We start from the raw sequence: 14,000 nt of genomic DNA on the forward strand, positions 1-14,000 counted from the left end.
GACACTAATAATGAAGCAACAGAAAGACAAAGAAAGAAACTGATCCCATTCACAATTGCACCAAGAAGCATAAAATACCTAGCAATAAGCTTAACCAAAGATGTAAAAGATCTGTATGCTGAAAACTACAGAAAGCTTATGAGGGAAATTGAAGAAGATATAAAGAAATGGAAAAACATTCCGTGCTCAGGGACTGGAAGAATAAATATTGGTAAATGTCAATACTACCCAAAGCTATCTACACATTGAATGCAATCCCAATCACAATTGCACAAGCATTCTTCTCAAAGCTAGAACAACCAATCCTAAAATTTGTATGGAACCACAAAAGGCCCCGAATAGCCAAAGTAATTGTGAAGAAGAAGACAAAGTGGGAGGCATCACAATACCAGACTTTAGGCTCTACTACAAAGCTGTAATCATGCAGACAGCATGGTATTGGCACAAAAACAGACACTTAGACCAATGGAATAGAATAGAAACCCCAGATTTAGACCCACAAAAGTATGGCCAACTGACCTTTGACAAAGCAGGAAAGAATATCCACTGGAAAAAAGACAGTCTCTTTAACAAATGCTGGGAGAACTGGACAGCAAAGTGCAGAAGGAGGAAACTAAACTACGTTCTTACACCATTCACAAAAACAAACTCAAAATGGATAAAGGACCTGACTGTGAGACAGGAAACCATCAAAACCCTAGAGGAGAAAGCAGGAAAAAGCCTCTCTGACCTCAGCCGCAGCAATTTCTTACTTGACACATACCCAAGGCAAGGGTTTAAAGGCAAAAATGAACTATTGGGACCACATCAAGATAAAAAACTTCTAAACAGCAAAGGAAACAATCAACAAAACTAAAAAGCAACTAATGGAATGGGAAAAGATATTTCCAAATGACATATCGAACAAAAGGCTAGTATCCAAAATCTATAAACAGCTCACCAAACTCCACACCCAAAAAACAAATAACCCAGTGAAGAAATGGGCAGAAAACATGAATAGACACTTCTCTAAAGAAGACATCCAGATGGCCAACAGGCACATGGAAAGATGCTCAACGTCGCTCCTCATCAGGGAAATGCAAATCAAAACCACACTGAGATACCACCTCACACCATTCAGAGTGGCTAAAATGAACCAATCAGGAGACTATAGATGCTGGAGCGGATGTGGAGAAACGGGAACCCTCTTGCACTGTTCGTGGGAATGCAAACTGGTGCAGCCACCCTGGAAAACAGTGTGGGGGTTCCTCAAAAAATTAAAAATAGTTCGACCCTATGACCCTGCAATAACACTGCTAGGAATTTACCCAAGGGATACAGGAGCGCTGATGCTTAGGGGCACTTGTACCCCAATGTTTACAGCAGCACGTTCAACAATAGCCAAATCATGGGAAGAGCCTAAATGTCCATCAACTGATGGATGGATAAAGAAATTGTGGTTTATATACGCAATGGAATATGATGTGGCAATGAGAAAGAATGAATTACGGCCTTTTGTAGCAATGTGGATGGAACTGGAGAGTGTTATGCTAAGTGAAATAAGTCATGCAGAGAAGGATAGATACCATATGTTTTTATTCTTAGGTGGATCCTGAGAAACTTAACAGAAGACCATGCGGGAGAGGAAGAAAAAAAAAGAGGTTAGAGAGGGAGGGAGCCAAAACATAAGAGACTTAAAAATTGAGTACAAACTGAGGGTTGATGGGAGTGAGAGGGAGGAGAGGTTGGGTTATGGGTATTGAGGAGGGAACATGCTGGGATGGGCACTGGATGTTGTATGGAAACCAATTTGACCATAAATTTCATATTTTAGAAAAATAAAAAAATACATAAAATAATATTGGACATGTAAAAAAAGTCATTTGAGGCTGAAATCTTTAAGGGAAGAATGACTTTTCCTGGGGCTTCTGCCTGGCTCAATAGGTTAAGTGTCCGACTTTCCCTCAGGTCACACTCACTGTTCATGACTTTGAGCCCCACTTCAGGTTCTGTGTTGACAGCTCAGAGCCTGTAACCGGCTTCAGATTCTGTGTCTCCCTCTGTCTGCCCCTCCCTTGTTCATGCTCTCCCTCTCTCTCTGTCTCTCTCTAAAAAAATAAATACACATTAACAAATTCTTTAAAAAATGAATGACTTCTCTTATGTCCTAGAGTGATTCCTAGGAAGTAAACTCTTCTTTAATGACCCTGTGTTTTTCCTGCAATGCATCCCACATTACTGTGGCAACAGACAGGAGATGACGGTATAGGTTCATGAACTAATTATTGGAAGGGGAGGAAGGAAAAAGGGAAGAGTGGAATTTGGGAAAAGAAATGACCCTAGACCTGGAGATATAACATGACATTAATGAATAGAGAAAGAACATTCAGGAGGGACACTGGCAAAGAGTGTTCCAAGTGTGGGAAAAACAGGAGAGTTCATTTCTGACTCCTTTTTTTTTTAACTTCTCTTAATGTTTATTTATTTATTTTTGAGAGAGAGAAAGAGAGCAGGGGAGGGGTAGAGAGAGAGAGAGAGACAGAATCCCTGGCAGGCTCCATGCTGTCAGCACAGAGCTTGACATGGGGCTTGAACTCATGAACCATGAGATCATGACCTGAGCCAAAACCAAGAGTTGGACGCTTAACCAACTGAGCCACCCAGGCGCCCCTTCTGACTCTTAATAGTAAGCTTTGTGTCTTTCAGAGGCAGAGTCACAGTGGCATTGGAATCAGGCAAACAGTGATCTGACTCCCTGTGACCAGGACCCTGGGAAGTGGGGACACTCAGCAATGACACAGAGGTGACTGAGGGAGCCTGAGAGCAGTAGTCCCATATAGAGTGTGTGGAAAAAAAGGAGTGGTTTCTGTACTGGCCCCTGAGTCTGTTCTTCACCCGACAGAGTGAAAGCAAAAGAAAAGGTCTCAGGTGCATGGCGGTCTGGAAACAGTCACCATTAAGGTTTCTGGAAAACTTTGTACCTTCTAACAACCTCTGGGAATAAGAGGCCATCAGAGTAGGAATATGTTTTCTGCTTTCTACTCTTCATGGGACTGTTTGCATTTCAGGCCAGAACCTTGTGCCTCTGAGGGTGTGTTGGGCTGGGTGGATCTGATGCAAGGGCATCAGAATGGTCTGGGGGCTGAGCTGGAGTTTTATGAGACATAAAGACCCTGGCCTGGGTCCCCTGTGCAGATTGTCCATAGTCCGTGCTATGACCTGAACAACACGGAGGATGGAAGGAAGATGATTCAGGTGGCTGGGACTTCTTTGGCGAAGCTTCCATCATTTTCTTCTACCTGGACCCCAAATCTCCCAACTACACGGCTAGTCAGTGAGTCCAGGTCCCACCAGCCAGTCACTGTGTTACCCAAAGCAATAGGTGTCCCTTTCCCTGTTGCCATGATGGTGTCAGGGCAGAGGTTGGGGTGGTTTGATGCAGTCATCCTGAAAGTGGGGTTTCTTACCAGTGGGTCCATAAGGGCCAGTCTCTGTCATCCAGATGTTATGCTGTGTGGACATTACCCGGGACTGCAGACACATTTTCCCCATGTGGGAAGTCAGTTTGAGACACAGTACATTTGGCTTATGTGTCCTCTTTCTTGCCCAAGACGGTGTCAGCTCTGTGAGCATGGGGACCATCCCTGTCATTTCTGTACTGTGATCTGAGCCCCAAGCCCACATAGGTCATGTAGTGAGGGTTCTCTCAATGCCACGCATGTAGAGCATGTGGACGGTTGACTATCCTCAGTCAGGCACAGCTACGCTCTGTGTCGCTGGTTCTGTCCTGGTGCTTTGATATGGACTGAACTGTATCCCTGGAGATTCCTATATGAAACCCACACTGTGACTTCATAGACTTTATAGAAGAGGTACACAGCATGGGTGAGCACTCGTGGAAATGCCACGTGAGGACCCGGGATGAAAGTAACCACTTGCAAGACAAGGAGAGAGACCTCAGGGGACATCACACCTGCCACCACCTTGAACTTGGACATTTAGCCTCCAAAACTGTGAGAAAATAAATATCTTTTGATTTGCTCACCCAGTGGGTGGTATTATGTTATGGCAGCCCCAGCAGGCAGGCACAATCCTCAAGGACTCTGTCCCCAGGGCAACCGGCCCCAGCATCCAGGAATTTCTGCTCAGTTTGCATAAAACAGAAAATGTGCTCCTACAGGGACAGGGTTTGGTGTCTGAATTGAGAGGACAAGGACACATACTCAAGAGAAAGTTCACTGGTTTGGGTTTCAGACCTCCGTTTTAGGGAGGCAGCTGTGTTGGCAGAAGGTGGGGGCTGCACAAGGAAAGCGCATCACTGTGGGGACAGCAGGTTTTTGTCTCACTTCCCCATGGGCCTGGAGCTCTGTGTGAGCTCTCAGACCACCATCCCATGCTGAGCAGTAATAATCAGCCTCTTCCTCAACCTGGAGCCCAGTGATGGTCAGGGTGCCTGTGCTGCCAGACTTGGAGCCAGAGAATCGTTCAGGGACCCCTGAGGGTCTGCTATTGTCCCAATAGATTATGGTTTTGGGGGTTTTGCCTGGGAGTTGTTGGTACCAGCTCACATAATTGCTACCGATGTTGGAACTGCTTCCAGTGCAGGAGATGGTGACCCTCTGGCCCAAGGAGCCTGACACCGAGGATGGCTGAGTCAGTACAGACTGGGCCCAGGACCCTGGAAAATGCAGAGACACAGACAGGGTGAAGCAAGGGTCTGGACACAAGAGGGTGGAAGCAAGGCCCACGTGTCCTCCCAGAGCCCCTTCCCCAGTCCCCACATCCAATCACCTGTATAGTGAGAAAGGAGGGTGAGAAGGACCGGAGACCAAGCCATGGTGGAGACCATCACCGATCCTGTCCTCTGTGCCCCACAGCTGAGCAGACCTCCCTTAATCTGTTCCTTTTTCATCCATTGAGAGAGGTCGGGTCTGTCCATGCAAATGATACCCCAGCTCTCTGACCCCTCACTGGACCTGAATCAGGTACCTCCGCCCGTGGATATCAGGGGGTGGGCAGAGGAATGGCTGTGTGGGGCCAGACTGTGCAGAAGTCACAGTTATGAGTCTCAGCAGAGGGCACAGGAAGTGCAGGTGGCAGGTCTCAGGTCTCATCACCCCTGAACCCTCAGAAACGGGACCTGTGAGCCCCCTTGTGTCCAGACTCAGAAACATCATTGTGCAAAATGGTAACCAGAGCCCATAAAAGGAGCTCCTGTCCCCCCTTGCTTTGTCCACTGCCCCTTTCCTAGGGCCAGGCCAGGTATCCTTCTGGGTAGCCTCCCATATCCTCAAACCAGACTTTCTGCTCTTCTCAGACTCCTCCGGAAAAGCCAGGCCATGTTTCCCTGTATGTTTCATGGGTCAGGACTGAGGTGGTATTTCTACAAAAACGCCACTTAGATCAGAATCATGTCTGGAGCTGTGGTGAGTACCAAAGAACACGTGGCCCCTTCTGCGTAGGATTCTGTGTTCTTTCCTATTATGTGTTTCCTCACTGGTTTCCAAGTCTCTCCTGCTCTGAGGTTCCCACAGCCTGAACAGAAGCTCTCCTGTCCTCAGTGCTGTGGGAAGGAACAACTCTGTGTATTCCTAAGGGCACTGTGCAATAAAAATCTTTGCCATCTGTCACTATGTCTGCTTATTTGAGATGGCAGTTCTCCACACACTGTGGTTAGTGATTTCCTCCCAGGATCTGTCCCCCCAGCACACAGATACAAATATGCAGGGGTCCTGTGTGCAGCACTGAACACAGAGCCCAAAGGGCAAACCTGCAGGAAGTTCCAAGAGGGAAAGAGTGACCGCAGCAGGTGCTCTTACAGGGTTCCAGTGACACGGTTTATGTGTTAGTCACCACTTAGCCAAGTGTGCACTTTAGAAATGAGCAGAAAACATGAACAGACACTTCTCAAACGAAGACATCCACAAGGCCGACAAGCACATGGAAAGATGTTTAACATCACTCCTCATCAGGGAAATACAAATCAAAACCACACTGAGATACCACCTCACACCAGTCAGAGTGGCTGAAATGAACCAACCAGGAGACTATAGATGCTGGAGAGGATTGGAGACATGGGAACTGTCTTGCACTGAGGGTTGCAAACTGGTGCAGCCACTCTGGAAAACAGTGTGGAAGTTCCTCAAAAAATTAAAAATAGATCTACCTATGACCCTGCAATAGTACTGCTAGGAATTTACCCAAGGGATACAGGAGTGCTGATGCATAGGGGCACTTGTACCCCAATGTTTATAGCAGCGCTTTCAACAAGGGCCAAATGATGGAAAGAGCCTAAATATCCACCAAGTAGTGAATGGATAAAGAAGATGTGGTTTATGTATACAATGGAATACTACTTGGCAATGAGAAAGAATGAAATCTGGCCATTTGCAGCAATGTGGTTGGAACTGGAGTGTATTAGGCAAAGTGAAATAGGTCAGTCAGAGAAAGACAGATATCGTATGTTTTCACTCATATGTGGATCCTGAGAAACTTAACAGAAGACCATGAGGGAGGAGAAGAAAAAAACAAAGTTTGAGGGAGAGAACTCGAGGGAGAGAGCCAAACCATAAGAGACTCTGAAAAACTGAGAATAAACTGAGGGTTGATGGGGGGGGGTGGGAGGAAGGGGAGGGTGGGTGATGGGCATTGAGAAGGGGACCTGCTGGGATGAGCACGGGTGTTGTGTGGAAACCAATATGACAGTAAATTTCATATTAAAAAATACAACAAAATAATTTTAAAAACTAAATGGGTGTATGCTTCTGTATGAAAAATTTCTCTCAGTGACATTGATTGAAACTCAATGACGATGTTCTTATGAAAATGCAATCACTAGGATACTTTCACAGATCTGTATTTACTACAGAGAAAAATAGAAATTGTGGGAACAATGTAGAAGGGATGCTTTCTCTTGGAGGTTGAATAGGAGTCGATAAAGTTTTTCAAAAATCATGTTTTCTTTGTCATTAGTATAGCATGGTGGAATTTTTCTACAGGTAGGAGAGACATGATGTCCAGTGAAATCCCATGAGGGACCTATTTCTATGAACTCCAGAACCATCTCTGTGATGCAATTACCAAACACTGAGGGAGCTTCCAGGAAAGAGCGATTTGGGGTCAGACTTGTCTCTGGAGTGAACACAGCTCTACCTCTGTTCTTTGTGTCCAGCATATTCAGGATAGAAAAAAAGCTCATTCAGACATCCATGAATAGAGGAACGAATTTCTATTATCTGAGGCCAACTGGGCTGAAAACTTTCTGTCAAAGATTCCATATGTGACTGGTGGAGAGATGGCAATAAGGGAAACTGTGTCCGTGAGGTCACTGTCACTGTGGCCCTTGGGTGGGACAGAAGAATTTTCAGCAGAGATCCAGATTGGTGCAGGTGTCGCTGGGAAGACTGAAGCAGTGACCCCCGCATGTCCTCATGTACCTTGAGCTCCGTGGGAGCATCACTGAAGATGCTGTCCCAGAATCAATCAACTGATCAGCCTTGGGGGCTGGCTGGATCCCAGAGATTGTCGGGGACTGAGCTACCCATGGGACAGAGAGTCTCCTTGGGATTCCTGAGCATCAGCCTTGTCCCAGGAGAACAGGTGTTCATAGCATGTGCTGGTTGCCCTTGTGACAGGACCCCAGTCACACTGGGTATTGCTGGTGTTTCTGATGATGGAGATTCTGCCTCCTGGGATTCTGACCCTGGTGGTACTGTTTGAGTACATGTTGACTATGATTTCTGGAGAGAAAGAGAAGCTGGGAAACTGAAGAATCTAGGACACTATACACTCAGAGGAGAGGTGTGTGTGTGTGTGTGTGTGCGCATCTGCGTGTGTGTCTGTGTGTGTGTAAGACAGACAGAGAAAGAGAGAGAGAGGAGAGAGAGAGAGAGAGAGAGAGAGAGAGAGAGAGAGAGAATATGCTCCATGTATCCTCAGGAAGTCTTTCCTTCAGAGGCCAACTACGTAGACAAGTGCACCCCTGTCCCTCTAATGTTCTCTCTCCGCTCCCTGAGTGTTGTTCTCCATGCAAATCCATTGCTGGGGCTGGCACTTCAAAGAGCCTCCTGTATACTGGAGCTTGGAGCTAAAGAAGGCCAGTGTCTTCAAAGTCACCCCCCTTGCACAAGGATGGAATTTACACAAGGAAGAGGAATTTGGTGCAGATTAGTTCTGATAGGAATTCCATTGAATCATGAATTTGGATCTTGGGGATGGGTCTTCAGTCCATTTTTACCCAACAGATACATATCCCACATCTGTGGGTTCAGGTCTCAGGAAGCACAAGACAGGGGTGACAACACAGTCCCTTCCTCCTGTCCTTCACAGCAGAGCCACCCCCCCACTATGCCTCCAAGGTCCCTGGATGCCTCCTTGGCGGTGACCATGAAAGAGTGCCTTTTTTATTTTGGAAAAAGGCTAATACATGAGACCTCAATGATTGGAACAAAATTGTGTGGCTGCGTTAGTCTCCTGATGGCCTTGGAAACAAATATTCTCAAAAACAGGAAAATTTGTCATGTCTGGAACTGTGTAGCCAATCCTTCCTTTGTTGGCTATGTCAACAGTTACCTTTTGTGGAACCTCAGTAAGTTTGAAGGGGGAAAATTCGTTGTACTAATGGCTTTTGTGGGCAAATACTCAAAGGCTGAATGAACCTTCATTTGTCACAAACAGAATAATATTGTTGTCATATTACAGAGATTTACTGAGGGTACTGAGGCTATGAAAACTACAAGCAGAGATGAGAGCAAGAATCAGATGTTGAGCAGATTTCCTGCCGGTCCACTTTCTGTGACTTCTCACCACTAGAGATGAACCCTAGAGAGTGGAAATTACTGTAAAATTTTACTTCTCTCTGAAATCCTAACATAGAGATGGGGTTCAGACCTGAAGCACCATAGGGAGAGACTGAAGTCCTGAGGGAGGCAGGAGCAGAGGGGAGAAAGGAACCTGTGCTGGGAGGGGGAGGGGTGAGGTGAGTCTGAAGAAGTTGTGACTCACTTTTTGTCAGATGGGTGAAAGAGAAAATTGTGTCTATGACCAAGGTGTTTATTAACATATCGAGTATGGATGTGTCGTCAGTAACACAAGAGTCACAGTTTCTGTCATGAGATTTGTGGATGAACATGACTGTCTAGTTCACCTTGTCCAGTTGAGACAATTGTACTGTGTGATCTTAGGAACTATATAGGAGTCTCTGCACCCTGGATCCTGACACAGAGTTTCTGAAATTCTTGTCATTTCCTAAGTGACAAAAGCACTAGAAACTTCTTAATTGTAATGACATGACTCTGGGTGGGCTTCTGGATGGCTCCTGGATGGGGCTGGTGCCCAGAAAGATCAAGCCTTGATCAGAGGCTGCGAATATTCACCCCCTCATACTTGAGACAGGGAGGGAAGACTGACAATGCAGTTAATGTCCAATCATGTCTACCCGAAACCTCAATAAAAATGCCAAAGTTTGAAGAGCTTCCGGTTTGGCGAACACATCCACTCCCAGAACACATGCACCTCAACTCCACAGGGACTGAAGCTCTGGTGCTCGAGACGCTCCCAGACCTAACACTAGGTGTCTCTTCATTATTTGTTTATGTGACCCCTTCATCATATCATTAATGAACTGACAAAAGGAGCCAGTATCTACCTCGGTTCTGTGAGTTGATCTGGCAAATTAATGGAACTCAAGGAGGGAGTCGTGAAAACTTTCGACATGTAGCCACGTTGGACAGAGGGTGCAGGCAATCTACTAGTTGTTGTTGGCATCAAAATGGGGAGCAGCCTCCTGGTGCTGAGCCCTTCCCCTGTGGATCTGACACTATCTCCCCGCAGATAAACTAAGCGTTAAATTCAGTTAAATTGTAGGACACTCACTGTATGTCCCAAAGAATTTCTAGATGTGGGAAAACAGATATAAAACGTATAATTGATGAACATGAGTGTGTGAAGTAAAGTGTTCTGTGAGTAGTAAAGGAGATATGACTAGAGGGAGAGCCAGAGATTTTGGCTGCAAAATAGTTGTTCTATTTTGAAAAAGTTGTTACTTTTCTCCAGACCCAGGGGCATGTGCAGTTGGGCTCCATTCCCTGATTCGTGTGGGCTCCTGGGACACGTGTGCTGTCTCAGGCAAGAGCATCATCTATATGTCAGTCCTTCCTCCTCAAGGACAGCTCTCACCATAGAGGACTCTCCCCTACAGGAGCCTCCACAGAAGCTTCCCAATAACAGAGGCTCAGACACAAGGTCTGTGGACCCAGAGGTTTTTGTCTCACTTTCTCCATATCTGAGTCCCTGTGAGAAGCCAAAGCTTCTCCCACTGCCATGAGCTGTAGCACAGAAAGAGTCATCTTTGTCCTCAGGCTGCGGCCCAGAGAGGACCAGAAGCCCTGCATTGGCCAAGGCATCTTTGGACCCAGAGAAGCGGCTGGGGATCCTAGGGCCCTGGTGCTTATTTGAGTCTGAGTAGTAGTACAGGAGATAGAGGAGGGCTCACTGGGTTCTGCTGGAACCAATGTATGTAATAGCTGCCAACACCGAAGACACTGCTCAACGTGCAGATATCTGGCAATTGTTCCCGGAGATGCAGACAGGGAGAGTGGCTGGGTCAGCACAGGCTGGGACAGGGAACCTGCAAACACAGACACCCTTTGGGAATGCGGCTAGAAATGGAAACCAAAATTCAGGATTCTGAGCAGAGGAGGAGTGATGTGGGGAGCATCTGAGTCCATAAGGCCTGTCCCTACCTGTGCAGTGAAGGAAGAGTAGGAGGAGGAGCAATGTCCAGGCCATGGGGACACAACCCCTGGTGCCCACACTGGGCTGGGCCGCCTTAGGCCTCCTTTTCTCCTCCACCTTCTGCCAAGGAGGGGCTGTGCATGCAAATGAGGTCCATCCAGTGCCTGCCCAGCCCCTCCCTGAATCCTGGTGCTGGAGTCAGCTCACACCACACACTGGGGAGGATGGGGGTGGAACTCCTGCCCGGGGAAACCCTGGAGGTAGCACCTGCTGCGACAACACAAAGCCTCCAGGTCTGGTCTCCTGTGAGTGATTGGTTCTCGCTGACCAGCTGTGTAGGGACCACAGTGCTATCCCAGGGCGCATCCTGTTAATCTCACATGGAAAAATGAAAAATGAATAAAAAGAACTTTAAGTGGTACATGTTAGTAAGAAAACATTAAATACGTAGTTTCTTAGGAGTTACAAAAGTGGATGTCCTAGAAATACATTGACTGAATAGACCAATTCCAATAAAAACATGGAAAATGTTATTATAGAAGCACTCAACAGAAATACATTAGGTACAGACGTTTTCACAAGGGACATCTAACAAAACTTCAGAATTTAGATGATTCCAATTTATTTGCTTCATATTTTTTCATAACATAACACGGTATTGAATATTTCTTACTTCTTTTAAAAATGTTATAAAACTCAAAAATACACTTTCAAAATACCTTTCACAAAAAGGAAAAGAATAGAAGAGTATCATGAAATATTGATAGAAATATTGGGTACAAAATATTGACAAGGAGGCCTCAATACCATATTTACAAATTGATACACCACCATTAAGTGTGATTTATTCCAATGGTACAAATTGGGTTACATAATAAGAAAGAGTTTTATATTACACACCTTATTATTACATCATGAGATATGACCATATTGCCCCAATTGGTCTCAAAAGGGCCTTTCACTAGATTCAACACCATATCCTAATAAAACCCACATAAAAATACAGATACATGTATAATATGGTAAAACACACACTGTCACACACACGGATGATGTAGCCCTGAGGCCCACATCTTACTTCCTGCAGTAGTGAGGAGACGATTTCCACAAAGACCAAGAGCAGGTAAAGGAGATCCTCACTTCTTTTATTTTCAAATTATTCCTCAATAGCTAGAAAATGTAATAAAAAGCCAAAATCAATGGTTATTACTTAGCATTGATGGCAAAGGACAAGTGGTCATTCTTGAATATCCAGATGGCTGTCATGGCCTTAGGTTGGCCTGTGTTGCTTTGGCCGTGATGGCAGAGATCTCCTCAGTGAGGACTAGTCGCTGACTCTGACTAGTGCTGGTGACACTAAGTAACAGAGACAAGATGGGTGGAACAAGGGCAGCAGAGAGAGGTCTTGTCCCACTTGACTGGGTGAAGAACCCTGTGCAAAGTGTGGGGCAGTGACCCTGGATCTGAAGTGATTATTTCCTCCCATGCTGGCTGCATTCTACATGATGTCAGTCATCACATTTATGGGGCTTCTGCCTCAGACCCACAATAGTACATATTGCAGAGGTTTTCAGTGCAGAAATTGGGGACCTTGGCTCAAGTGACCAGTTCACCAACAGATGGATTGTGAGTCTGATGTCACTGCACCTGCTCCTTGATGAGCTGAGGAAAGGGCAGGTCCTGTGTGATCTCAGGGACTCCTTTTGTAAAATCTGGCAAAGGCTTCCTGTTTAAAGGTTTGAATGAGAGACTCCAGGACATGGTGGAGACCCCTCAGAGCTCTGTCCCCTGAGGTTCCATGCGGGGATTCTGCCCACAAGCTCTCTTATCTTCTGGGCAGACTCTCCTGAGAGCCCACTTTCTCCTTGGAAATACATTCTGGCTCGTGGTTCTCTATCAGCCTCAAACTTACCAGATGCCATAGAGAAAAAAGACATGATCCACATTGGAATCGGTGTCGGGAAACAGCCAGATCCAGGAGGGCACAGGGCATTGGGGTTCACAGGTGGAAGCAGGTCACACATCAGTGAGGGTACAGTTTGCCTCCTGCCCCTCCGGCCAGCTGAGTGGTTTCTCAGTTGTCTAGCTCAGCCCCTCCCCTCCGCAGGCCCCTGCCACACTGTTCCCCTGCTGCCCTCAACACCATGTCCTCCAGCTGCTGTGATCCCCTCTGCCCACCAAGCAGAATGTTCATTTAGGCAGCAGTCTTAGTGACGTTGTGACCCGAGACTGGAATAAGAAACGGCCTTTCTAGGTCTCTTATTGGAATGATGACACTCTCACATTTGGAAACGTATCTCACTGGAAAACTAGGATTTATTTCAAAATGTCCATCTCTGCCCAAAATATCCCTGGAATGCACAGTGTGTCTTGTGTTTGCAGATACTGCATGTGGTAAATGTAAAGACAATGAAGGGGTGTCATTGGGCACATATGGAGATAGTGCCCAAGTTCATTTGGGGTGTGCATGGAAATTTGGGACAAAGAACTTCCATCAGAGCTGTGGTACATACAGTGGGGACTATATGGTGAGTCAAATGGTGTCCCTGCAGAGAGCTGGGGGACCCATGGGTCAGAGGTCAGGGCATGTACCAAGGCCAGAAAAAGAGAGGAGGCTGGTTGTAGGTGACTCTAGTGAATATCCACTCAGAGAGTCAAACAGATGGACCAATGATCACATGAATCCAACATCTCCAAATGGAATTGGAATGGAAATTCAGAAAATAAACATACCTAGACGAAAACCTGAAGTGGTTTTTACTCATTGTGAATGCACGTGAATGCACACATATTCATATGCGACAATTATAATCACAACAATGCTACCCATGTGCACTTGCTAATTTTACAGGACCAGACTTTTCCCCTCACATTATTATTCCTTGTAATCCTGAGAGGTCCTTAGGAACGTCAGGGGAAACTGAGACCTTGTCTCTTCACGGGCTCGTGACATGGTGCTCTGTGAGGTCCCGGGTGCCGGTGAGGCAGGGATCTCAGGGTTGGTGTGTCACTTCCCCACTGGCCTGAAGCACGGCACAAGCTCCAAGACTGCTGCCCCATGCTGAGAGGGGAAAATCAGCTCCGTCCTCAACCCAAAGCCCAGGAATGGGCAGGATGGCAGTCCAGTGTGAAAGAGAGAGGGGTGTGGAGCAGGGTTGGGGGATCTCCCACTTGTCCTTGGTAAGGCCTGACTTCACCTGTGCAGGGAGTGGGGAGGGTGAGTAGTAGAGGAGCCCAGGTCATGGTAGATACGCAGCTCTGTTGTGCAGATTGAGCTCCCCATGGTA

The sequence above is a fragment of the Prionailurus viverrinus genome, chromosome D3, assembly GCF_022837055.1.
Source record: "Prionailurus viverrinus isolate Anna chromosome D3, UM_Priviv_1.0, whole genome shotgun sequence".
NCBI lineage: Eukaryota > Metazoa > Chordata > Mammalia > Carnivora > Felidae > Prionailurus > Prionailurus viverrinus.